This window comes from Balaenoptera ricei, chromosome 16 (assembly GCF_028023285.1).
Source record: "Balaenoptera ricei isolate mBalRic1 chromosome 16, mBalRic1.hap2, whole genome shotgun sequence".
Classification (NCBI taxonomy): Eukaryota; Metazoa; Chordata; class Mammalia; order Artiodactyla; family Balaenopteridae; genus Balaenoptera; species Balaenoptera ricei.
Genome location: NC_082654.1, coordinates 55918162 through 55944742, shown reverse-complemented (window position 1 = coordinate 55944742; position 26581 = coordinate 55918162). Strand labels below are relative to the sequence as shown.

General features: G+C 46.7%; 1 pseudogene; it reads left to right on the top strand.

Annotated features, from left to right (window-relative positions):
* The first annotated feature begins 1791 nt into the window (after nucleotides 1–1791).
* Nucleotides 1792–2284, top strand: LOC132350778 (RNA-binding protein 3-like; annotated as a pseudogene).
* Nucleotides 2285–26581: the final 24297 nt, after the last annotated feature.

The following is a 26581-nucleotide window of genomic DNA, read 5'->3' as shown; positions in this document are numbered from 1 at the left end:
TATATGGGAATAGAATCTAAAAAAGAGTGGACATATGTATATGTATAACCGATTCACTTTGCTGTATAGCAGAAACTAACACAACTTTGTAAATCAACTATACTCCAATAAAAATTAATTTAAAAATAAAATATGTAGAAATACTTTCTGATAGAAGTTTTTGTTCAAGTTCATTCATTATAGGTACAGACTGAGGGTAAAAAAGCTGGATCTTTGGATGAACAAGTGATAGAAAAGTATACATTTTAGTAAAATCTCATTTTAGGGTGACAAAATAATTCCATCAAATTCTCATTAAAAGAAGATTATTAGAAATTAGTGTAAATTACATCTTGTCTAGTATCACCACTTCTGATTTTAAAATTTAAATCTACAAATAAGATGAAAAGACATTAGATGTTATTCTTGTAGACTGTTAAAACACTGGGGGAAAATGAAAATTTTCCTTTGGAATAAACTCAATGTATTATGCCCAAAAAAGTCTAAGAAGCAGTTTAACCCCAGATCCATTCCCTCCCTCACTACACAGGTGGGGGACTGTCTGTTCTGCACCTCAGTAGAAGCCTGAAGCTTCACTATCTGGAGAAGATAAAATAAGGATATCCAGACAGGAAGACAGCAGACACAGATGGGTGTAGAGTGTTAAAAATAAGGATGAAATGGAAGTTTACTTACTGGATGGTGAGACTGCCAGTCTTCTTCCCCCACTCAAATCCAAAACTACTAGTAGCCATGTTTACAAGGTCCAGCAAGGACTGGGTAGGCAAGCTCTCCAACAGAATGTTGGCTTGATTACCCTAGAGAGAAGCCCACAGTCACCAAGCACACACCCCTACCTCCAAAACACAAACAAACACAGAGTGTACAGTCAGATTTCGGTGTCTTCCTCAGACAAGAAGACAGACAAGAATCACCTGTTGTTTTGGGGAGAGCCTCTACTAAGAAATAAAAGCAACTCGGGAGAAACAGAGGCTTGCAGGGAGAGGAACACTTCAGGAAAAACTATCATGAATATTTTCAGAGAGATGAGAAGAATTATTCCATACATGAAACAAAAAGAAGGAACTATTAAAAAGAACATCCAGAGAACAAAAATGAGCTATTAGACGTTAAACATATAATAATAATAAAAGCTCAGTACCTTAAGAGAAGGAAAAAGCACATCAAAGACTGGGAGAAAATATTTGCAAAACACACATCTGATAGAGGCTTGTATCTAAAATATACAAAGAACTCGTAAACCTGAACAATAAGAAAACCAACCAATAAACCAAAAAATAGACAAAAGATCTGAACAGATACCTCCTCAAAGAAGATATGCGATGGCAAATAAACATATGAAAAGATGCTCAACATTATATGTCATTAGGAATTAACAAATTAAAATAATGAGATACCAGGAATATCTAAAAGCCAAAACACTGACAACACCAAATGCTGGTGAGGATGTGGAGTAACCGGAACTCTCGTTTATTGCTGGTGGGAATGCAAAATGGTACTGCCACTTTGGAAGACAGTCTGGAATTTCTTACAAAGCTAAGTGTAGGTTTGCCATATAATCCAGAGATGGTGCTCCTTGGTATTCACTTAAATGAGTTGAAAACTTATGTCCACACAAAAACCTACACACAAATGTTTATAGCAACCTTATTCATAATTGCCAAAAACTAGAATCAATCAAGATGTCCTTCAGTAGATGAATTCAAAAAGTACCAATAGAGCCCAGTCTCTCGGCTCCTTGGCGGTAACTGTCTCTTTGGCCTTTTTACTTCTTCATTTCCAGGACTCAAATTTACTGCCATGTCCTCTGAAGAAGAGAAGCTCTTCGTGGGAGCCCACAACTTCAACACTGATAAGCAGGCTCTGGAAGACCACCGCAGCAGCTTCAGACCTATTTCTGAGGTGGTTGTTGTCAAGGGCTGGGAAACTCAGCGATCCCAGGGTTTCGGCTACATCACTATCACCAATCCAGAGCATGCCTCAGACGCCACGAGAGCCATGAATAGAGAGTCTCTGGATGGTCGTCAGATCCGTGTAGACCACGTGGGCAAGTCAGCCCTGGGGAACAAGAGGGGGTTCCTTTGGGGCCTATGGGTGTGGTCACAGTTACTCTAGAGGTGGTGGGGACCAGGGCTATGGAAATGGCAGGTATGACAATCAACCTGAAGGATATGGATATGGAAGGTCCAGAGACTATGGCGGCAGAAGCCAGGGTGGTCATGACCGCTACTCAGGAAGAAATTACAGGGACAATTATGACAACTGAGATGAGGCATGCACCCCTAATATAGATACACAAGGAATGAAACTTCTTCTGATTCAGGACCATCCTTCCAAATGGCTGTATTTATAAAGATTTTTGGAGCTGCACTGAGACATCTGTTTTAGTACATCAACCTCTGTTTTTGAATTGAGCTCCCAAGGTAGTTTGTTAAAGACCTATCAGAAAGCTCCATGTGTTTTTTAAAATTTTTCTCCCATTTAAAGACAAATTCTGAGCCATTTGTAGAGTATGGGTATTTTTTCCTTTTTTTTTTTTTAACCAGTTTTTTAGTTCAGGCTCTCAGGATTATTGGTTCTGGCAAATGTTTGGCCAGACTGATTGTTTTTAAAAACGTATATCTAGGAACATTTAAAAAACCTGTACACAATGTTTAATCATGGTTAGGAAGCAATTTCCAACTGTTAACTATAAGAAATCAAGAACATGATTACTTAGAGGTGTTTTATACTCCCGATCTCTGTCTGATTATATAGAAATTTCTTCAAAATATTTGTGTATGTTTTTTTGTTTTCGTTTTTTTTTTTTGGCCGAGCTGCGTGGCTTGCGGGATCTCAGTTTCCCAGCTAGGGATTGATCCCAGGCCACAACGGTGAAAGCCCAGAATCCTAACCACTAGGCCACCAGGGAACTCCCCCATATATTTTTTTTTAATACTGGAAGAAAAAAATATTCTGTTGTGTTTCATGGAGCATTTAGGACATCCTTCACCGAGTTGATTAAAAAGATGAAACCTGAAAACAAAACAAACAAAATAAAACAAAACAAAAAGTACCAATACAAGCAAGTTATTTTGAAATATGCAAGTAAATACAGAAAGAATTGTTTAAAAGAGTTGAAAGTGGTTGCCTCTGGGGAAAAATAAACAGTGAGGACAGGGTAAGAAACTAGTTTTTGTTGTAACGAAAGAAGAATTTGCCTCTTAAACAGTGTTAGTGGATCACTGTGATAAAAGTAAAAACAAAAATAGAGAAAAAGAAAAAAAGAACTGGAGAGGAAGGAAGACTCACACATAGACTGAGCACCCACTCTGAGCCAGTGCTGTTCCAGACACATCTTCATGCTTTGTCTCTTGTAATCCCCACCAGCCTAGAGCACGTATCACTCTCCTGTGAGCCAGGTGATAAAACAGAGGCATGCTGAAAGCATGCCTGGGGACACGTATCTAACAAGAGCTGCCCAATCCGTTCATCTCCCTGCTCCCACCACTTTGGGCAGCTCCCACCAGCACATTATTTTTCTTCTGAGTTAGTTCCTCTAAGGAGAAAAGGTCTTCCCCAAAGCCTTCCTCCAGCCCCTGCTGACTTGGGGACAGAACTCTGTCAGTGATTTAATACAATCCAGATGGAAGGCTCCAATTGGCTCTTAAAGCATGCCTTTTGGGAGATTTGCAGATAAGCCTTGGGATGTGAGCGGAGAACAATAAAACAGGAGGGTGACAGAATACGAAGGCTGGGAGAGGGGGAGTCTCTTAGGGATGGGTATGAACCTGACAAAGCAGCCTCCTCCACAGCTGTCAGGCCTGTGGCCAGGGTTTGGGGCTCGGCCACCAGCCCAGAATCTTAGAGTCAGAGACACATGTGCTCCACACATTCACAAATTCCGGAAACACTTTTGAAGACCCAGTGGCAGGCATTGGGGTGGGAGCTGGGGTACAGTGTTGAATCAGACACAGACCTCTGCCTTGAAGGGTTCACAGACTAGCAAATGAGACAGAAAGATGGACGGATGGATAGCCAAATATTTATGATCCAGTGGGATCATAAATAAACATTACAGTAGAGGCAGGGACAGAGTATAAGAGGAGGACAAGAGAAGAGTCCTTGTTATGGAGGAAATGACGTAGGACTGGGTCGTGAAAAATGAACAGACACATGCCAGCAAAAGAAGTTGGGAGGGGCACCCCAGGCAGAGAAAAGAGCAGGTGCAAAGGCATAGCAGCTTGAATGGATGGTGAATCATAGAAGCAGAGTGAAAGGAGCTCTCGGGGCTATTTGGAGCAGCCCCGTAGAGCTCAGAGGAGCTGGTGTCATGAGATATGACAGCCATTCCTGGTCCCTCCTCTTCCTAGTGTTGTGACCTAAACAAAGTCACCTCACCTCTCTGAGCCTAAGTTTCTTCATCTATTTTAATGGGTATGATAGATTTTAATTTTTTTAACAACATGAAAATAATATATTATGTTGCACTTTTTTAAATCAAGAAATGTTGGGCTTCCCTGGTGACACAGTGGTTAAGAGTCCGCCTGCCAATGCAGGGGACACGGGTTCGAGCCCTGGTCCGGGAAGATCCCACATGCCGTGGAGCAACTAGGCCCGTGAGCCACAACTACTGAGCCTGAGCTCTAGAGCCTGTGAGCCACAGCTACTGAGCCTGTGTGCCACAACTACTGAAGCCCATGCGCCTAGAGCCCATGCTCCACAACAAGAGAAGCCACCGCAATGAGAAGCCAGCGTGCAGCAATGAAGACCCAACGCAGCCAAAAATAAAATAAATTAAATTAAAAAAGAAAAGAAATGTTATATACATGTGTGTCGTGAAAAACAGGTTTCTTGGTCCAATCCTTTCTACCCCTGACTCACTTCCTCAAGGCAACCTCTTTTAAACATTTATATTTTTGTTTACTTAGGTGGTAAGCCTCTGAAATTATTCCATTTCTTGATTTACAGATTTTACGTAATCTATTGACTCCACGGTATGAAAAACGAAAATTTAGTTCGCATAAATGCTCTCCTTTTTCTCTTCCTCTCTGTTTTGCCTGTTTATTTATCTATCTATCTAGTCTATCTATGTCTTCTGTTTACATTTGAACATTTAAACAATGTACTTACACTTCTATCCCTTGTTTGTTTTATCTACTCTGGTCAATATCTCAGCAATCTTGTATGAGAATTAGACTATTAACTTCTCCACTTTTTATTTCATTTCCCCACCTCTAATTCAAGTATTCCACTGACTATACATTTATTTTTATATTGTCAAAAATTTTAACATTGACATTCTATCTTCAATCATCACTGAGTTTCTATGCTTTGTCTACAAATTGTTTCTAAAAATTGAAAATAGTGTTTATATTCTTATGACTACATATTGTTTACTATGTAACCAATAGGATGCTATAATTATATTACCTCTGTTGGGTTTTTTTGCCTTTTTTTTCTGACATTTATAATCGCCTTTCTTTTTCCCCCTACATTACCTTATTTTGCCCTATCCCCAAGTTCTTCCAGTGTCTCGAGGATAACAAAAAATCTATGTAATTTCTAGATTGTGAGCTCCACAAGCGCAGACATTTTTATCTGTTTTGCTCACCATTGTGTGTCCTCAATCTACCATCTTGAACCTGAGTCAGAAGTTTTTTTATCTACCTCTCAAAACTATTTTTTTGGCCATGCCGCATGGCATGTGGGATCTCAGTTCCCTGACCAGGGATCGAACCCGTGCCCCCTGCAGTGGAAGCGTGGTGTCCTAACGACTGGACCGCCAGGGAATTCCCTGAAGACTATTTTAAGAGGCAATTGTGCCAAAACAACTTTTTAAATGTCAAGTAGGATTTCCCTGGTGGCGCAGTGGTTAAGAATCCGCCTGCCGGGGCTTCCCTGGTGGTGCAGTGGTTGAGAATCTGCCTGCCAATGCAGGGGACACGGGTTCGAGCTCTGGTCTGGGAAGATCCCACATGCCACGGAGCAACTGGGCCCGTGAGCCACAATTACTGAGCCTGCGCGTCTGGAGCCTGTGCTCCGCAACAAGAGAGGCCGCGATGGTGAGAGGCCCGCGCACCGCGATGAAGAGTGGTCCCCACTTGCTGCAACTAGAGAAAGCCCTCGCACAGAAACGAAGACTCAACACAGTCATAAATAAATAAATAAATAAATAAATAAAAGAACGTGAATTTCTTTAAAAAAAAAAAAAAAAAAGAATCCGCCTGCCAATGCAGGGGACACGGGTTCGAGCTCTGGTCCGGGAAGATCCCACATGTCGCGGAGCAGCTAAGCCCCTGTGTCACAACTACTGAGCCTGTGCTCTAGAGCCCATGAGCCACAACTGCTGAGCCCACGTGCCACAGCTACTGAAGTCCTTGCGCCTAGAGCCCGTGCTCCGCAACAAAAGAAGCCACCGCAGTGAGAAGCCCGTGCGCAGCAACGAAGACCCAACGCAACCAAAAATAAATAAATAAATAAATTTATTTTTTAAAAAAATTAAAAATTTAATAGAAATAATTTTATGTTTATAGTACTTGACATTTATTTATTTATTTATTTATTTATTTATTTTTGGTTGCGTTGGGTCTTCGTTGCTGCGCACGGGCTTTCTCCAGTTGAGGTGAGCGAGGGCTACTCTTCGTTGCAGTGCGCGGGCTTCTCATTGTAGTGGCTTCTCTTGTTGTGGAGCACAGGCTCTAGGTGCACGGGCTTCACTAGTTGTGGCTCACGGGCTCAGTAGTTGTGGCACGTGGGCTCAGTAGTTGTGGCTCATGGGCTCCAGAGCGCAGGCTCAGTAGTTGTGGTGCACAGGCTTAGTTGCTCCGCAGCATGTGGGATCTTCCCGGACCAGGGCTCGAACCCATGTCCCCTGCATTGGCAGGTGGATTCTTAACCACTGCGCCACCAGCAGTGGTCCTCTCCATCACCTCCCAGACTAATGACTGTTCAACCTCTGTATGCAGTAATGAGAAGCTCACTTTCTATATTTAGGCATCTCTGATTCCTAAAACATCTTTCCTCTATTAAGCGTAAATTTGCATCTCCGTAATTTCTGGCTATTAGGCCTAGCTCTTCTTTCTAGGGTCTTAGCATGTCAGACAGCTCATTGCCTCCTGGGCTCTCCTTCAGAAACAGGACAGCCACATCATGACCTTCCTGGTGCTCATCTGTCGAGTTTACTCCCAGCTCCTTCCTTCATTCCCCCGACCATGCAAGTTCCCACCCTTCACTGTCCTGACCATGCTGCCCAAAGGGCAGCGCCTACAGCTGCCCACAGATTCTAGGCCCATCTCAATCCTCACAGTAGACAGTAAGTATATGAATGGTATTATTTTCTTAAACTCTCAATCCTTAAAACAGCATGAGGACCAAATATAGAAAATAATCTCTCTCTCATTTAAAATGTCAGGTCTTGTTAATACACAAAATATGTACTGAAAGGCCAGTATTGACACTCTGCCTTATTACTGCAATCACAATACAGCCTCCTAACATGGAGTTCTTCTCAAACCAGGTCCTCACATCAGCTTGCTCCAAAACCCCAGCCCAAGGACACAAACTGGTTTGTGGTAAGTTTTTCATTTGTTTGAGCAAAACAGAAAAATTGAGGGCAATAGAGTGAACGTTCCATAAAGTTAAATTTATTAATTTAGAGGACTTTTCTTTATTCAGACACTCTGTTCCTATTCCTTGTTTTGGTATTAAAATAAAAGTATCGATATTAAAATTTGTATTAAAATTATTTTATAAAATTATGAGTGATTCCCATTCAAAGGTTCAAGGAACTACATCTTGGGAAAACTGAAGTGCAGATCAGATAATATTTTAATGGACTTCTTGGAAAATAAAAAGTAGGGAACCTTATTTAGCCCTCCAAATTGCAGGCAGTGGGCACAGGGGTGGGGGATCGTTGCTTATAGGCCCTTAAAATCCAGAAGTCTGGGAACTGGGCTAGATGGGTAGAGAGTAGAAATCCATGTGGTCTCTGATGTTAGTGGCAGTGACTTTAGGTCTGTACTGAGCACAGGCACTTACCTTTGCTACCCTGAAGATCAGCCTGGGGCAGTGGTGGGTAAGTTAGGCAGGGTTGCTGGATGAGATGGTAAACTGGGACAGGACCAGGGCCGACTTGCTGGGGCTCAGGCTATGGCACGGGCTGGCTCGTGGGGCATTGGAATAAGTCTTCTCGTCTTTTCCTCTCTTGGAGATATTGGCCAGGAGGGCCTGTGCCTGTACTTGTTACAAATGAAGGGAGGGAAGAGATTTTGTTATACTAAGATGGGTAGAGCTGAGCATCCAGTTAGTGACAAAAAATGAGATATCAGAGGACTTCCCTGTCAAATAACCTGGGGAATGCTACATTTAACAAAATCATACAGGCTTATTCACTACAGGGCTTTTAACATGTGTTAACTCCGTGTGAGATGCTTAATCTCCAGGAATCAAATACGCTATGTTTCCTCAAATTATGGACCCTTTACCCAGAAATGACTATGGAAAATAGAGGAGAAATATGATGAAGAGGTTTGACAGGCTAAGATCATAGAAAGCCTTGAACCTGAGGTTCTCAGTCCTTCCTGTGTATGAGAGGAAGGTGGGCTGAGTATTAAAAATGCAGATACCTGGGCCTCATCTCCTGACAAGAGGTCTGGAGCAGGGCCCAGGAATCTACATGTCTACAAACTAGTTCCCATGCGAGGGCTCTAGGGACCACACTTTGCAAGCGTGGAGTGCAGATGAGACGGTATCCACAAACAGAAGGCCTGGAAGCTACAGTTCAGACGGCATGCATGAACTCAAGCCTCTGAGCAGGTAGAAGTCTGGAGCTGAGAGCCTCGTTGGCAACTCCACCCCTGCTCAAAGGAATGGGAGTGGGCAGAGCTGAGCTGTCTTCTATCAGAGCAGAGGACATCCCAGCAAAGCCACTTGTCTTCCCCCTGGTGTCTGAACAAGATACTGCAGGTCAAGGCTCGCAGACCCAGAGAGCAACGGATTAGCAGCTGCCCTGGCAAAAGTAAGGGGACAAGGCTCAGCTCAAACCTTGCCTCTTCCAGAAAACTTCTCTTAATTTCATCCTCTCATCTGTGCTCCTAGAGTTTCTGAAACATACCACTTTACTCCGCCATGCCTCCTTCTGATGTGTCTGAAATGGTGATTTTCGAGCTTATGGGGACACGGATAACTTTATTTCAGAAAGTGCAGAGCCTTAGGGATACCTTTTACAGCTGGAGGTATACATATACTAATTAGAGCTATGAAGATAACAATCAAGGAACAAATACCAGCGATGTAGCTGGACAGGGAGAAAGGGGGAGGGCAGATAATAATCTCCCATCTAATACTGCCAGAACCTCAACAAAGTAGATACATTAAGAGACAGCAGAAAGGTTACATAATGTAACCCTCCACTTCTATGACATTGTGGAAAGGGCAAAATCATGGAGACATAAATTGGATCAATGGTTGTTAGGGAAGATTTGAGGATGAGCTGGAGAAGGTAATTGCTTTGCAAGCAGGCTTGGAGGCAGGAGGAAGGGGAAATATATTAGGGAGCGGAAGTGGGTTAGAGAAAGTCCCAGAAAGCATCCTACCTCGGCAGACCATGCCACAGTAGTGCGGAAAGCAGCCTGCTGGGCTGTGCACAGCACTCTCCCAGCTCTGCCCTGGCCGCTGACTAATGTCTTAGGGATGTGAGAGGCCCAGGAAGGGTTGCTACCAAGGATTCCAGGAGGGGCAGGTCACAGAATCTTGGGTAGGAATGAGAACAACAACAAGAGCAACTGACTTGATTCAAGCTTCCCATTTGCCAGGCACGGTATGCTATAGACTTTACATATATTATCTCATCCAATCCTCATAACAGTTTTTGGCATTATTACCCCCATGTAACAGAGGAGGAGACTACTGGAGCCCAGAGATGTTAGGTAATCTGCACAAAGTAACACAGCTAATAAGAGAGAACAGGATTTGAACACAGGCACCTCTGTCTCCAGAGCCCTAGCCCTTACCCACCACCATGCAGGCCATCTCCCGTCACCCCAGCGATGGCAGAGTCTCTTCCACCACCTTCCTGCAACGTGCCCATCCTGCCTTGGCTTGCATAGCTCTGTTGGTGGGTACGCATTATTCCCCTGCGCAGGTCATGCTTCAGTGGACTTAAAATTGACTTCTGAATGCATTCACCCATAGCCCAGTTACCCCTCCCAGCCCTGAGATCGTCATTAGTGCTGCCCGTCAAACATTTCCATCTGCTCCTGGGCCCTGGGTGGGTCTGCACTTCCAGCCCCCTGAAATTACGTGTTTCCACGTGACTTCCTTCAACCAATGAAATGTGAAGCTTTAGAAGTCAGTGTGCGGTTCACCTCTTTCTTCTGCCACAGTGTTTGGGGGACAGGCAATGCTCATGTCTGGAGGAAACCCCACTTGGCTTGGATCCCTGAGTGACCAGGATGAGCAGAGCCCCTCCTGCCCTGTACTGTGATGTCAGCAAGAAATGAGCCTTGGGTGCGTAAGCCACCGAGACTTGGGGATTGTTCATCATCGCAGCCAAACCTAGCCTGTCCTGGCTGAATCGGTCCCACAGAGCAAGTCAGTCTGCAACAACCCAGCCTCCTCTAAGCCTTCTCTAAGCTAGTTAGCCCGTTTTTTTTCAGCTGAGCCTCCTATGACTTGGTTTGTTGACTTGTCACCTGATCTTTTCTTCTAGACAGATTGCAATGTGAGAACTCTTCCAGGAGCAATTGGCAAAGCCGTTGCCCCTCCCCTCCTCCTCAGCTCTCGACCTCAGTTATGCAGCTGTGATTGCACTAAGCCTTGGGCAGGCAAATAAGTCTTCCCTCTCCCCGGGGTCCCATTCTGACCTGCCTGGTTCCAATTCTTTGGGCCCTGGCTAAAGAGAAGACTCAGGATTTGGAATTAGAGTGACCTGGGTTTATATCGTGGCTCTACTACTAACTTCCTGAGTCACTGTGGGCACGTTACTTAACCTCTCTGAGCCTGTTTTCGCAAAAGGATAGAAATAATAAGACCTAACCTTGATATAGTTAGAAGTATCAGGTCAGGTGCCCGGCACCTCCCTGGTATCTAGTCGGCCTGTACAGATGTTATGTCCCCTCTTTTCCTCCTAAACCCCATCTCCTTCAGGCTCACAAAATGAGGGGAGTGGAAGGCATTTTTGGAATGAGGCCCCAGGTGGCTCCTCTACCATTGCTGTGCCCTAATCCCCACGTCTCAGGCCACTCAGGGGCCCCTCCTACCTCCCCTCCCAGGTCGCAGCTGTCTGCTCCCCCTTCCCCCGCCCCCTCCGTCTCAGGGGGCTGGGAGAGAGGGAAGCGGACGCCAGGATGCAGATGTTCAGAGCTCAGAGAAGGCTGCTGAGCTAATCCCAGGTCTGCTGGTGAGACTGGGCCAGCGCCTCAGAAGTGGGCGTCCAAGAGGCCCTCTCCTGCCTGCCGGCAGCCTGAGACTCAGCTCGAATTTCCGAGGCCCCAGCTCGGGAACAGCTGCGTGGTTTCCCCTCCCCTGCCTCCGTTTTCTCTCCTCTCTCCTCCCGACATGAGTCAAGTAGACAGTGGGGCCGGGCTAGCCAGGGGTCTGGATGGAATCCAGAAGGCTCCCAGCCACTCAACCCAGGTCTCTAAAACCCCAGGGAGCTCAGATACACAGGGTTTCTTGGGCCTCTCCACTCCCTGCTGCTCTCATTTGGCCAAAAACCTCAGGCCCAGCTTTGATGTTTGGATTGGTGTCTACCCCTTTGCTCCGTGCCTGGCTGGGCTTCACAAGACACCTCCCCAGTGCGGCGGGCAGGACTAGACTTGGGGTGGGGCCTCTTGGTTCAGTGGTACCCTCACCTACAAGCCTCCCCAGCCTCCTCCCCCCAGGTTCCTAAACGACTCTTCCAACTGCCTCCCAGGGTGCTGGATCTCTGACCTCCCTTTCCACGTCCCCATCAACAGCCCCCCACCTCACCCTCCGCCAGCAGAGGTATATGTGCACGCTCACCACCGTTTCCTGAATGTTTGGTACATGAAAAGCTTGTTTCCTTTTACCCTCAACTGTCTTGCTTTTTCCTCTTTGACAAATAAGGAAATGGAGAACCAGAGAGGCTAACTTGTCCACAGAAATATGAAATAGCAAAGTCAGGATTTTGAACCCAGTTCTGATGTGTTGATGACTTTTGAGCCCATGCCCTCTCTCCACCCAGCCACCTGGCCTAGTAAACACCAGCCCAGTCCTCTGGCCTGGAGCACGCAGTGCAGCTGCACCTGCTAACTTACTTACCGAGCACCCTGGGAGCCGTGGATATACGTGTGCCATTTCAGCTGAACACGTTTGGCCAAGAGAGAGAATGAGGAGAGGATGATTTAGCTAGTGATTTAGGAAGCGGGCGATGGGAGGGCTGAATCCACCACCCTTGGCTGGGTCCCCAGTCTCCAGCACAGTTCCTTTTCGTGCTGGGAGTGATTCTGGATGAATATAGGGGAACCGTTTGTGTGTGACCTTGAAACACAAGCCTGCTACCACTCAAGGATCTGAGCCTGGGCGGGAGGGAAGCCCACCCCCGTGGGTGTATTGAGGGGCTGCGTGGAGGGTCCCCCAGCTGTCTCTTAAGATGTCTTTAAGGGTAATTTTGACTCTATGCAGTCCCTGCACGTGATTGTGAACTACCTCTAAACATGAATAGTTGTTCCTTACTCCCAGGGAACTGGCCTATAATGGTGGGATTCCAGAAACGGGGGGAAGTCAGGGGAGGAGACTGGGGACCTGGGGCCTTTCGGGACCTCATTCTCACGCTGTGAGGTCCCAGGAGCTCTCCCTTGTCCCTCTCCATCTAGGTTTTCAGTGCAGAGCCGTGAAGGAGTGTCGGACAGGGAATGAGTTCTGGTTCTGTGGTGGGACCCTGGGCGGGTCACTTATAGCCACAGTTTCCTCAACTGTCGGATGAGGCTGCTGGACAAGCAATGCTGATGAGATGCTAGAGGCCCCTGGGGACTCCATCTGGGCTGGGGAAGGCTCAGAACGCTGGCCCGGGGGCAGCCCCGCCTCCAATACCGGCTGTCCTGCCTGAGGCCCCTCTGCCACCAGTGGTGGTTGCTTTGGGTTCAGGGCTGGCTACTAGATCTGCTTCCACGGGTGATGTCATCACCTCATCTTCTAGGTGAGAAAAACACCTTTGTTGCCTGTGTGGCCTGTGCAGCCTTCCCCTAGCCCTACCCCCTTCCCAACACCTCCATCCTCCCTGTGTCCCCCTGTTTCTAAGCCCCATCTTCCGGCATTGTCCTTCCAAGGCCTGCCTTTCTGCTGAGCCTCAGGCTCAGGTCCCCGCAGACCTCCCCCATAACCAACTAGGTGCCCCATCCCCCAAAGAACTGCCCCTGCCCTTTCCCTCTGCTTCAAAAAGTCCATGTTTTGGCTTGAAATGGTCATGGGCCCAATTGCTCATTAATATCGGCTTGGTGACCTTGAATAGATCACTTCAGCTCTCTGAGCCTTAGCTTTGACATTGGCAATATGAAATATGAACGACAATAATAACAGTAATTTGAGCATCAATCTTATACTGGGGGCTTACCCTGAGCCAGGCTGAAAACCAAGTCTTCACAACGAGCCAATGAAAGGAAAGCAGTTGTCTCTCAGGTGAGGAATTGAACTTCAGAGAGGTTAAGTAACTTGCCTAAGGTCACAGAGTGAGTAAGTGGTAGAACTGGGACTGAGCCCAGGGTTGCCAGTTGCCCAGGTCACTATGCCACGCTGTACTTCTGGGACCTCTGTGAGGCTGAAGTGAGATGGCAGTGCTAAGGGACTCAGCAAAGCAATGGCAGGTCTTTCTTCATGATCTTATTGAATCAAAGTTCGTCATGTCCAGTGAGAATGTGAGTGCCTGGTCATCTCCAGAGCCCTGGGGATTGTGTCTTAGAAGGAAGAGTGCAGTCCTGACCTTAGGCTCTTATCCCAGGAGGGCCAGGCCTTGCCCAAAGTTTGGGACATTCTCTCGGCACTGCCCAGGCTAAAGGCTGATGGGGGCTAAAGGCTGATGCAGTGGGAGGCCTATATATATGCACCTCCCCCGGGGTGGGGAGGCCTATACCCATAGCACCCTGTGCACGGCAGAAGGTTGGGAGTGAGGCAGAGGGGGAAACTTGCACTGGGGTGTCTAAGGTGGTTTGGGGGGGATGGTAGGTCTGCTTGGCAGTGCAAGGGGCTGGACTGAGGTCTAGCCAACCACGGGAGAGCCACAATGTAGGGGCACTGGGCACCTCACATCTTCTCCTCTGGCAAGTGGGGAGAAAGTTCCCGCCCGGGAGGGGGTTGTAAATGCTCAGCGGGGCGCTGCTACACAGTAGGGTTAGCTAAATAGGGACGGCTGCATCAAGCTTGCTGGATCCGCGGAAAGATGGGCTCAGCATGAGGCGGCTGAAGAACCCCCTGCCTGCAGTCAGGGCTGGCCTGGAATTGAAGAAGGGTTGAACCTCAGTGGTAGTAGAGGAGGGGGTGTTGGTGGGACAGCGGTGGTATCTGGAGGCAGCAGAGTCTGGGGAGGGAGGGAGGGGAGGGGCGGTCACCCTGGGACTAATGCATTCATTGAAGTAATAGTCATGTAACATACAATTCACCACTTCTTTGTTTTTATTTTTTTTTAATTCACCACTTGAGGATTATAATTTAGTGGCATTTAGTACATTCACAATGTCGTGCAACCACCACTTTTATCTAGTTCCAAAACATTTTCATCATCCCCAGAGGAGACTCTTTACCCATTAAGCTGTTGCTCCCCTGCTTTCCCTCTGCCCGGCCCCTGGCCACCACCAAATCTGTTTTCTGTCTCTTGGATTTACCTATTCTGGATGTTTCACATACATGGATTCAAACAACATGTGACTTTTTGTGACTGGCTTCTTGCACTCAGCATAACGTTTTCAAGGTTCATCCGTATTGCCACATGAATCAGTATCCCATTCTTTTTTTATGGCTGAACAACATTCCATTGGATAGATACACCGCATCTTATTTATCTATTCATCATTCATCAACCATTCGCCAAATGTTGGTGGACATTTGGGTTGTTTCCACCATTGGCCCCATTTTGAAGTGAAAGTCATTGAAAGGCTGAGGTCCCACCATCATCACTCAAACCTTGGGGTGAGCAGAGCTCCAACCAGAGTCCCCCCCATGAGGCGTCAGTCCTTTCCTGCCCAGGCAGCTGCCACGACGGCCACAGCGGTGCTCTGGAGCGGCTGCTGAGCATTGTCCCTTGGAGAACAGCTGAGTTTCTTGGTCTTTATTCAGATCCCCTGGCCCAGGGCAGAGGGACAAGAGGAGGGGAAGAGAAAGGGAAGATGGGAGGAAAGAAAGAATGAGTATGAGCTCCCACAGAAGCCTCTGGAAGCTCCTGGCCAGTGAGTGGTGTCCACGGTGGAAAAGCCTAGCTGTGCCTGAGTCTCAGTGGAGCCCACCTGAGCACCATCAGCTGGACAGGCTTGTCCAGGTGGGGAAACTGAGCCCTGGGGAGCGGCGGTGGCTTGACCAATCTGGAGCCGAACCAGAGATCAACCCTGGCTGTTCTGATTCCCAGCCTGGGTGTGCTCTGCCTTCCTGAGATCAGCACGGGACCTGGTACGGGCTTGGAGGGGCTGCCCCCCCTCTCCAGTGGGCCCATTCTGCAACCAGGAAGCAGGTAAGGGGTCTGTCTCCTTCCATCACACTCAGGAGACGGAAGAGGGAGGAGCGAGCACTGGATCTGGAGCCCTGGGTTCCAGCTGCCCTCCTGCGAGCCCCTCCTGCCCTTGCAGCTTCCCTTCGCCCCCCGCACCTGTAAAATGGAAACTTTAGCTCCCTGGCAGGGGGCTTTGGGGCCCAAATGAGACCACACCTGTGACAGGCACACGCAGGCTGTAAAGCCCTACGCCGACGCTTTGCTCACCGTGGCCCTGGCAGGCGAGATCCGGCCGTCCTGTCCTCCTAGAGGAAGGACTGTCCCAAGAGAGTGTTTATCTCACCCTGGGCCAGTAACACACTTGACCCAGCCCAGCTCCCAGCCTCAGCCCCAGCCCCAAGGAAAGAACAGCACCTGATCTGCATTAATCTCCACTCCCCGCTCCATGCCAGACTTGGGCTAAATTAAGTGCATCCTTGGCCAGCAGTTCCTTCCCCAGAAACTGAGCACATCCTTCCCGGCTCCCCTCCCACCCACAGCTGTGCCTTCCCATCAGGCTGGTGGCTGGAAAGCTGGCAGGCCTCCCACCCATCTGCAGCCCCGGATCTGCCCCCTGGCCTCTGGCTGTCCCCAGTAGTACCAGGGAAGGGACGCTCCGCCACACCTCTCACCATGGGCCTGGCCCAGGGGGGATGTTGGCGTTAAGTCCCTCCCTTCTTCCCTATATATTTTTTGAGCACCTTCTAAACGTCCTGCATCCTCTCCTCTAAGTACAGATCCCTGCCCTCAAGGAGCTTACATTCTAGTGGGGGGAGACAAAGAGGAAACATAACAAGTAAATTATACAGTGTGTTAGAAGGTGAAAAGTGCTATCTTAAAAAAGAGAGAGAAAAGGGACCAGTGTGAGGGGTCAGGGTGCAGGTGGGTGAGAGTGAAGGGTGCGTTGCTGTCTGAAAGAGGGAGGTGGTGCAGGCCTCACTGAGAGGATGGCAGCTGAGGGGGGCCCACCCTCCCCACCTAAGGATTTGCGTACGTTTGCAGAGCGCTGGGGGCAGGCACTAGTTTTGACTATTTTCAGGGGCAGGGAGGGCAGCTGCTGACGTGGCTATTCTGTCCGGCCCAGGCATGGCTCCCCCCGTCCTGGGCAGGGAGCGTTGCTCCTGTGGGTGGAAGTCCCAAGGGAGCGGGGCAGCTGGCCTGGCCTGGAGGGGACCTGCTGTTGGGGACGAACCAGTGTGAAACCTCGGTCTGTGCCAAGGATGGGGGCCTGTTTGGAACAGAGGAAGCCCCAGCTGACGCACTGAAACAGGCCTCGGCTGGGCATGCTGACCAACTAGGCAGGGACGCCGGGGCGGGTACCAGGGAGCCGTGAGCCACAACACACGTGCCGCTAAGACGTGAGCGTCCTGTCCCGGCTCCCTCCGCGCCAGACCCGCCATCCCCAGATACATACACTCCCACCCCCGCACACGTACTGCATCAGCAGACTCAGAAAGACCCACCGTCACACTCACACACATGAATATCACAGCACAGATGCACAACGCACATACACACCCCGTAGACATGCACAGTATATCACACACACCCCAACCATCATGTCACATACATTACACACCCACCCCACACACCCTCAAGCGAACACACCCAACATATACACACTACTCCACAGACACATACATGCCACACCTCACTGACACATATCATAACATCCACCCACTTCCATATACACAGCTCACATGCCATCCACACCCCACACTTTGTCATAAAGTACAGGTCTGAAGCGTCTAGATGAGCTCTCTGGAACTGTCTCTGTCACTTACGGAGTTGGGACACCTGCGATGTGTCCCCTGACAACCACTTTATCTCTGTTCCACGGCAGGGAGGAGGGAGACCTTCAGAATTCTTGAAATGTCACTTCATAAAATGTCCACTAAGGAAGGGGAGTTCTCTTTCACCACGTAGAGCTCTCTGGAACAAGGGGAAGATCTGGCATAAATACCAGAAACTGGGTTTTACTGCTAGCCTGACTGATTACCAGTTACCTGTCACTGGGTAAGTTACTTTTCCCCTGTAAACCTGTTTCTTCATCTGCAAAATGGGAATGAAAACTGCTCTTTCCAAACTTCTCAGATGAAGTGAAACTCTCTGTGAAATTGCTTTGTAACCTGAAGAAATACTGATACAAAATAGGATTGTCAGAAATTCATACAGGGCTTCCCTGGTGGTGCAGTGGTTAAGAATCCGCCTGCCAAGGCAGGGGACACGGGTTCGAGCCCTGGTCCGGGAAGATCCCACATGCCGCGGAGCAACTAAGCCCGTGCGCCACAGCTACTGAGCCCATGCTCTAGAGCCCGCGAGCCACAGCTACTGAGCCTGCGTGCCACAACTACTGAAGCCCGCACGCCTAGAGCCCGTGCTCTGCAACAAGAAAAGCCACCGCAATGAGAAGCCCAGGCACCGCAACAAAGAGTAGCCCCTGCTCACCACAACTAGAGAAAGCCCGCGCGCAGCAACGAAGACCCAATGCAGCCAAAAATAAATAAATAAATTTATTTAAAAAAAAAAAAAGAAATTCATACAACTTGTACATGCCTTGTTGTTCCTCCCTCATCCCAACCCCCCCACGTCCACCCCAGCCCTCGCCCCTGCCACACACACACACTTCCGGTCAAGTCCTGGCATCCTACACTCCGTGGGGTGGTATGAGCAGGGGTCCCTGCTGCTTCCAGGGGAGGCTTAATGGAGTCACACAGGAAGTGAGATGGTGCTGCAAGATGGGCTCTCTCTTTCTTCTCAACTCAGGCCCCAGCAGGAAGTGATTCTTGCCAGCAACTGCCCTCCCATGGGCTGTCTGGGGCAGAGAAGTCACAGCCACGATGGGGAGAACACCAGTGCAGGACAGAGAGCCCAGCTGGGGAGGAGAGACACAGAGCTGGGGCATCTATCACTCAGCGCCAGCCTGCCTATCTGCTCGGGGCTGACACTTTGCAGAGAGCACTGGAAGGACGTCTATGCTGGAAGAGAGCTTCTCTGGGCAAGGTAATAGCTGCTCTGAGCCATCGCAGGGCTGGGGGTCCTAGGCAAGAAGAGAACTAGGTCCCTGTAAAAACATGCAGTCAGATCTTGAAGCTTCCTGAAAGATGGGGACTCTGTCCTTCTCAAAATCCACAAAGGCTATAATAGCTTAGGCGGGCACAGGTCGGCAGCTCCGAGCCATTGCTAACTTGCGTCTGTTTCATGTAACAATCCTAAAGGCAGTCTGGGGCTGGGGCAGCAGCCCTGTGGCTTTGGGGACCAGGCTCACTGCAGTTTCTCTGCCATCATCTTCATGGTCCAAAATGGCCCACTGATGTGTCTGCAGTCCAGCGGTGGGATATTGTGGGGCAGCCTGCAGTCTCTGTCACAAGAGGCAAGGAAAGGAGCCCTTATGCGGGTCATTCTCTCCTGTCACCCCTTCCTCCACTTTTTTCTTTACCTGTCTCTGTGCTGGGGGGGCTCAGCCCTGCAGACTGAGTCCTCCTGGCTCCTTTGCCTCTGGCTTCCTGTTGGGTTAACCAAGGGAGGCGCAGGGGGATTCTGGAAGGCAGGAGGTGATAGCGCTGGGGTATCTCTCCCCTGCTCCCCACTCTCTTCACCAGCATGTGTCCATCTGCCGGTATGACCCCCATGGTCGCAGTTCCCTCAGGAGATCCCTCCTCCATGGCTCCAGCTCTCAAGGGGCCCAGAACACAATTTCCTTTCCTAATCCCTTCAACCTGGGAGTGATGAAGACTTCCCACCGCTGCTAGTTTCTATAAGCCTCTCGCTTCCCTGTCTGTTCCCGTAACCTGCCCACACCTCTGTCAGTAATCTCTTTATTACAGCATCTTCATGGGTACCATCTGGGGTGATTCTGTTTCCCACAGAGAACTTAATGGACACAGCCCTCAAGGGAAAATGATGTCTAAACACCTGGCTCAGATGGAGTATGCTGGACTCTTGGAATTTAAGCTCTGGATCATCATCAACGACCCCTCTCTCTCCTCTCTCCTTGCAGATTCTGCCTTCTCCTTCATTTCTTTCTAGATATGCCCTGTGTCCCCCAAGACTTTTTTTTTTAAGATTTTTTTTTTGATGTGGACCATTTTTAAAGTCTTTATTGAATTTGTTACAATATTGCTCCTGTTTTGTTTTGGTTTTTGGCCGCGAGGCATGTGGGATCTTAGCTCCCCGACCAGGGATCGAACCCACATCCCCTGCATTGGAAGGAGAAGTCTTAACCACTGGACCTCCAGGGAAGTCCTTCCCCCAAGGCTTAATCTGAACACATAGGTGCAATTTAACACCTTCCATCAAATGAGAAATGGCCGTCTCAGTGTGCCTAAATGAATTGGTTGAGAACAGAGGACCCAAGGGGATGAGACTGCCTTTCTCAGCCTCCACTGAAAGCTTAGGGGCCTCAGACTCACCTGGCAACATTCCACCTCATGCAGAAATCATGTGAGCAGCCCCCCTGGCGGATGGCCAACCAATTTCTGCTCGTATCCTTCTGGTGATGGGGAGCTCAGTACTTCTTGAAGCAGTCCATTCTAAATGGCTTGCTCTCAGACTAGTGAGAATCAAAATCTGTCTCCCTCCACTTTCTACCCACAGGACACAGTTATGACCTTCGCACAAGTGTTGTGGACTTTGAAGACGTCAGTAATTGTGTCCTCCTGAGTCTTCTTCTCTCAGGCATTTCATGTCTAACCCAGCCTTCCCGTGGCTTTCAGGTGACCTCCCTCTCTCCCTCTCTCCCTTCTTACCTTGATATGAAGAGTTTACAGACTATTTCCTGGGGAGATGGAAGAAGAATCACATCTCACCTCACACAGCAGAAACTTAATAACATTTCCCCTTACACGTTTCTGACTTTCCTCCAAAGGTCCTTTATCCTGCTGCTACTTCACCTTTCTTCCCCTCCCCCGCCCCCTCCTCCAGAGTGGTCCCTTCACCGTCGAACTCAGAATCTCTCCGTAGCCTCCAGGCCCACAGCATAGTGTGCGAGACTGTACTCTTCTCAGTCACCAACAGAGGGCTCCCCACTCGAGTCTGGTTTGCTCCCATTCCAAGCCACTGTGCGTCTTGGACAGTGGTTTTGCCCATGCTCTTCCCTCTCAAGACTGTCCTTTTACCAGTGTCCATTTTTTGCCATCTGGATTAAAATATCCATCTATGGAGCTCCTAATTATCTTTCAGATATCAACTGATATGGGGTCTCTGAGGAGCGTTCTTCACCTTTCTGGTCCTGAGCAGTGAGATAACATTGCCTCAGCACTCTCTGTACCCCTCTAGAGTACTCATGACATGGTATCCTCAACGTGATGGCTTTTCTATCCTTGAACATAAGCCTTGTACATTTGATACTCTCCACACCAAATACAGGCCTCGTGTAATACACTGAGCAATGTAGAATGGGACTATCACCTCCCTTGTTCTTGTTTTTACATCTTTGTCGCTAAACATGGCAAAAAAAAGTTTTTATTTTGTTTTAGTCTTGGAGCCAACCCAAATTCCTAGACTTTTTCCCAGGGATCCTTCCTGAGTCAGATGTTCCCTGATCCTGAATTTGTGAAATTAATTTTTTTGAGTCCAAGGAGATAATGTTAACAGGGACCTGTTAGCAAATCTCTCCTGGTTCATTTTGGCCTCTCATCCATCTTTACAAGGTCTCTGTGGACCTTGATTGTGTATAGAGCACAATTCCCCAGGTTTTTGTTCACGAAGGCCCAACGCATACCAGTGAAAGCTGTACCTTCCCCCATGAGTCCCAGGTGGAGCACACGACCAGCAAAACACAGTAGCTTCCCCTCCTTTGAAGGTCAACTCTGAACATTTCTGTCACCTGTCTTTATCCTCAAAGTCAACCAAATTCCAAAATGCTCTCCCATAACCTTGGACACATAGAAGGTGCTCAAGAAATGTTAGTTCCCTTTTACGCTACACAATGATCTCAATACTTTCTTGTTACTCATTAATTCAGTAAAGAAATCACGTTTACATGCTAGTTCTACAAGATACAAAGATTTGTAAAATACACTGATTCATCAAAAGGAAAAAATTAAAAAGACATGCTTCCTGCCAACAAGGAGCTTAAAATAAGATATAAACAAGCAAGTGAACAATGATAAGACACTGTAAACAAGTGTTATATGGTCTCTCCTTCCAAATTTTTGAAAACTCTTCTATATAATTAGTTTCCTGCCATATTTTAGAATGAGGTAGTATCTCAGTCTTCCTAGGGATAGCCATAAACAGAACAAGCGTTGGTACCAAAAAAGTATCATTAGATTTTGGGAGAAAGTATATCACCCATGTGTTCAATTCTACATCAATAGATACCTGTATTCATTCATTCAACCAGCAAACATTTATAGAAACTGTGTTAGGCAAGATGCAAGTTAGGTTGTTGTAACAAAGACGCCCCCAATTAAAGAGGTTTAAGCAACATAGAAGTGTATTTCTCTGTCATACGAAGAAGCACAGTTGGTAAAATGAGAAGCCATATAGGCAAGCCATATTGCATAAAGTCCTCTGTCAGTGTGGCAGGCTGGAGGAGAAATATTGTCCACTGTGAGCTCTGCCTCTGCCATGCTCTGTTAGCCTGGAAAAAGTAAATGCCAAAATAACTCAGACACACAGCCCTGTGTCCTAGGGAAGATTCCAGCTGTCCTGAAACACAGTCCTGCCCTGCTCCCCAGTGAATGTCTTACAAATATCTACTTGAGGAAGAACTTGTCTCACGCCCAGATAAATAATAATCAAGAGGAACATGGTCTCTATAAAAAGATACTCCATAAAAATAGGAAAGTGACAGAATATTTGTCAAATGAATGCCAGAATGATAGAAAAATATCACTACACAGCAGTTGGAAATTGTGTTCAAATACATCACCATGAATTTCATAAATGTAATAAAGCAAATTCTTCTATTACACAAAAATTCTAAGCAGATACGTAAGAGGCCAGGTAAGATCAGACAAGACAACAGAGGAGATAAGACAGACCCTGATGGAGATCTTGAAAAGAAGTGAAGAGAAAAGAAGCATTCCAGAAATGAACAGTACACCAGGAACAGCAGAAGAACAGACACTGGAAAACACAAAAAGAGATGGAATATTTCTTTATCTTATCCCAAATCAAAGACACATACTTTGGAATGAACAAACAATTTAAAACAGGAGAGAAAATTATAGCTATGGAAGACAAATGAAGAACATTCAATAGAGGGGAACTATACCCAAAGACATCATAGGAATTGAAAGAACTTGAAGAAATATTTAAAGGTATAATTTAAAGTTTCTGAAACATGGCAGATTGAACCTATGAGTTCTTGCCACTGCTTTCTTAAATACCATTAGTATGCTAGTAAAGGTGTAAAAAGCCCATAGCACCACAGGAACAAGAGAATTGGGGGAAGAAACAACAGCAGAGAGGAGATGTCAACAAAATATTAGAAATTGGAAAAGAAATGACTGTGTGCTAATCCAACAGGCGGGAGAAAACCCCACGTTCTTGCTTGGTGGAGGAGACAGCCAAGGATCTAACACTCACAGAGCAGAATCCTGGAGAGCGTCAGGAATTGGAGGCACCAGGAGGGGGCAGCAGAGTCACAATATCTGTTCTCTTCCTTCAGAGTAATGGAACGGGAGCTGGGCGCATGATTGCTCAGCTGGACTCTACATTTTCCGTCCTCCCTTGCATTTGACTGCGGCTATAGCCTAAGTGATCAGTGACCAAGTGTGTGTGAAGTAATGTGTGCCATTTCTGGGTCTGGGCCCAAACACCCTGGGTGTCTGCTATTCTCTCATCTTTGTCCTTTTCAGAACTGGAACACAGAGATGCCTTTGGCCCGGCTTTGACCATGCAGAGGAGGACCGTGTCCTAGGAGACAGCAGAGCAACAAGATGGAAGAAACCTGGGTTCCTGAATGACCACGTGGAGCAAAGACTCTCGCCAACCCAGACTGCCCACCACGGCACTGTTTCACATAAGAACATGTAAGAAACTTCTATTTTCTCTAAGCCACTACATGTTTAGGCGTTTCTGGTTTTGTTTGTTTGTTAGTTACACTGGCTTCAGCCAGTTACCTGAACTAGTGCAACCAGAATACGGAGTAGAGCTAAAAGCCGGAGTGTTGGTTGAGAGTTTGAATAAAAATCAATAACAGTCCTAGATTTTCTTCTCCACTCACTGAGTCTGTAGCTCTCCCTCCTCCACCTTAGCAAAAACACGGGAGGTCTACTCAGAGGAAATGTTTCACCCTCTGGCCTCAGGGGCACCAGGCTTAGTCGCAGGTGGGCATTAGATGCTGGAATCAACATGGGATTAAATATGGACAATACCATGAGCATTGAGGCTCCCGCCCTCTCAGCCCACAGAGCCCAAACATTGTCCTCTGTCCTCTGCTCTAGAATGCTGGTAGCAGATTTATTACTCCAAAGCCACATGCCAAGCAGGAGACTAGTAGATTCCTCTAGGGGGGGAATGGCCACCTTCTTCCCCAAAAAGATTTATAGGAATTCACATTTGGGGATCCCTACACAGTCACCGACAGTGAAGGCCACCAGTTGACAAGCCCTACTCATGCACACAGACCTTCCAGTAGATGTTTTAGTGCCTCACTAAAGGATTTCCAGAAATTATCACAAAGTTTTAACATGAAAGATGGAGGCCAAAGAGAAAAACAGCACACCTAGAAAACAATTTAGAAAACACAAAAACCAGGCAGATAGAAAAAACTAAAACTATGCCACTAATATACTCAGAAAGATAAAAGAAGGTTCATAAACGTGAAACAAGAGTAGGCTGTTTAAAAAAATAAATAAATAAATAAAAGAGCAGTCACAGGACAAAAAAGATCCAATGAATTTTATTTAAGAAAAACCATAAGTGATGATTCTACAGAAAGAATATAAAATTATAGGAATCCTCCAAAACCTAGTATGAGAAGAAAAAGAGATAGAAAATAGGAGAAAAAAAGGTGAGAAAATTAGAAAATCAATCTAGAGATGCAGCATTTGATGAGTAGAAATTCCAGAAAGAAATAACAGAAAAACACATTGGGGAAACATTTTTTAGGTAAATAATTTTTTAAAAACCTTTCCAGAATAGACAGGCATGAGTTTCCAGATTGAAAGGATACCCAAAGCACCCTGTGAAATGGATGAAAAAGAATTCATACATAGCATACCACTGTGGTGTTACAGAGTCCCAGGAATAAAAAGAAACTTCCAGAAAAAAATTTTAAATAAGAAACACACAAAAATCAAGAATTAGAAAGACATGAGACTTCTTAATAAAATCATACCCTTATGGGCAATGTAGGTATGCCTTCAAAATTCATAGCAGAAATGTTTTCCAACATGGAACTACATATCAAGACAAAATAATTACTCAAGTCTGAGGATAGAGCTATTTACACATGTGCAAGATTTCCAAAAACTTACCTTCTGAGCATTCTTTCTCAGGAAACTGGTGGAGGATGTACTGCAAAAAAATAAGGGAGTAAAAATCAAGAAAGAGGAAGATATGGGATCCAGGAAAACACAAGAAACTGGCAATGAGAATGCCCAGGATGACGGTTTAAAAAAAAACAACAACAAAACAAGCTAGCAGCGGTGCAGTGAGCTTACAGAGCAATCAACACAGAGGGGGCAGGTCGGAAAGCTCCAGACCAGGAAAGGTATCTCCAAGGCAATTCAATTTACAGAATACTTTATGTGGTGACGTAAACTCATAGCAGAGCGCTGGGAATGAAACGTTCTAAGTACTTAAAAATATGGTAAATCAATAAAGAAAAAATTGTTTACTCCAAGAAAAATTTTAAATGTACAAATTAGGAAAAGTAATTATGGTATACTTCAAGATTCAGCTGTGAATAACATGTACAGAGTCACCATTGAATGGAAATGGAAACCCAGCAAGACACCATTCACCCCACCAAATTAGCAAAACTTAAAAAATCAGACAATATCAAGTGCTTGCAGTGAATTTGGTGTAATAGGGATCCCCCGTTCCTCCATACATACACAAACATACACACTTATAACGTGAGTTTCAATTGGTGGAACCTCTTGGGATAATAAATTGTAATTATCTATAAAGTTGAAAATGCACATGGTCTACAACCCAATAATTCCACCCCCTGAGTATATACTTGACAGAAATGTATGTGTATGAATGTCCAAGGCAGCAAAAAACTGGAAACAATGGGAAGCAATTCAAATGTCCATCCACAGTAGAATGTGTAAATAAATGATAATATATTCATATAATGGAATATTTCAAAGGAAATGATATGGTTCCTACTTCTTAAAGTTGGCAGAGACTACACAGGAGTTGGTTTCATTCTTCCTTCAAGAAGTCCTTCCAATTCCTCTGTCCCTGCCCCTGAGCAGCTGTCAGGGGAGGAGAGATGCTTAGAGATCTGAAGCCTAACTGGCTTCACAAACAAGGGGACAAGAAGAGGGCACGTGTCAGGCTTTCCAAAGGGCATGTTTTGAAACCCTTCGTCTTAGACAAACCCTTAGTCTTAGTCTGCCTAGGATGCCCTCCTTTCCTTCTCAGTACCCACCTGTAACAACCTCTCCATCTTTTAAGGCCCTCCCTCCAAATCCTCTGTCCATCCACCTGCTGAGAAAACTGAAGTTGAAAGCAGCCGAAGAATGTGCTTGGAGAACACAGCCATTGAGAAGCAGCCCTGGCTCTCTAGAATCTGTGTCCTCTTTACAGGCAGCATCCAAGACTAATTCACATCTGCATTCATACCACCGTTGAAGATGGTCCTTTGTAAACAGTAGGTGCTCAACAAATGCCACATCCTCCCTCCAGGTCCTTAGGTAAGTTTAAACAATAGTGTTGTAAAACTATTAATATTTTGATGCTGCTACACAGAAACTGACCAGCAGATGGCAGCATTGA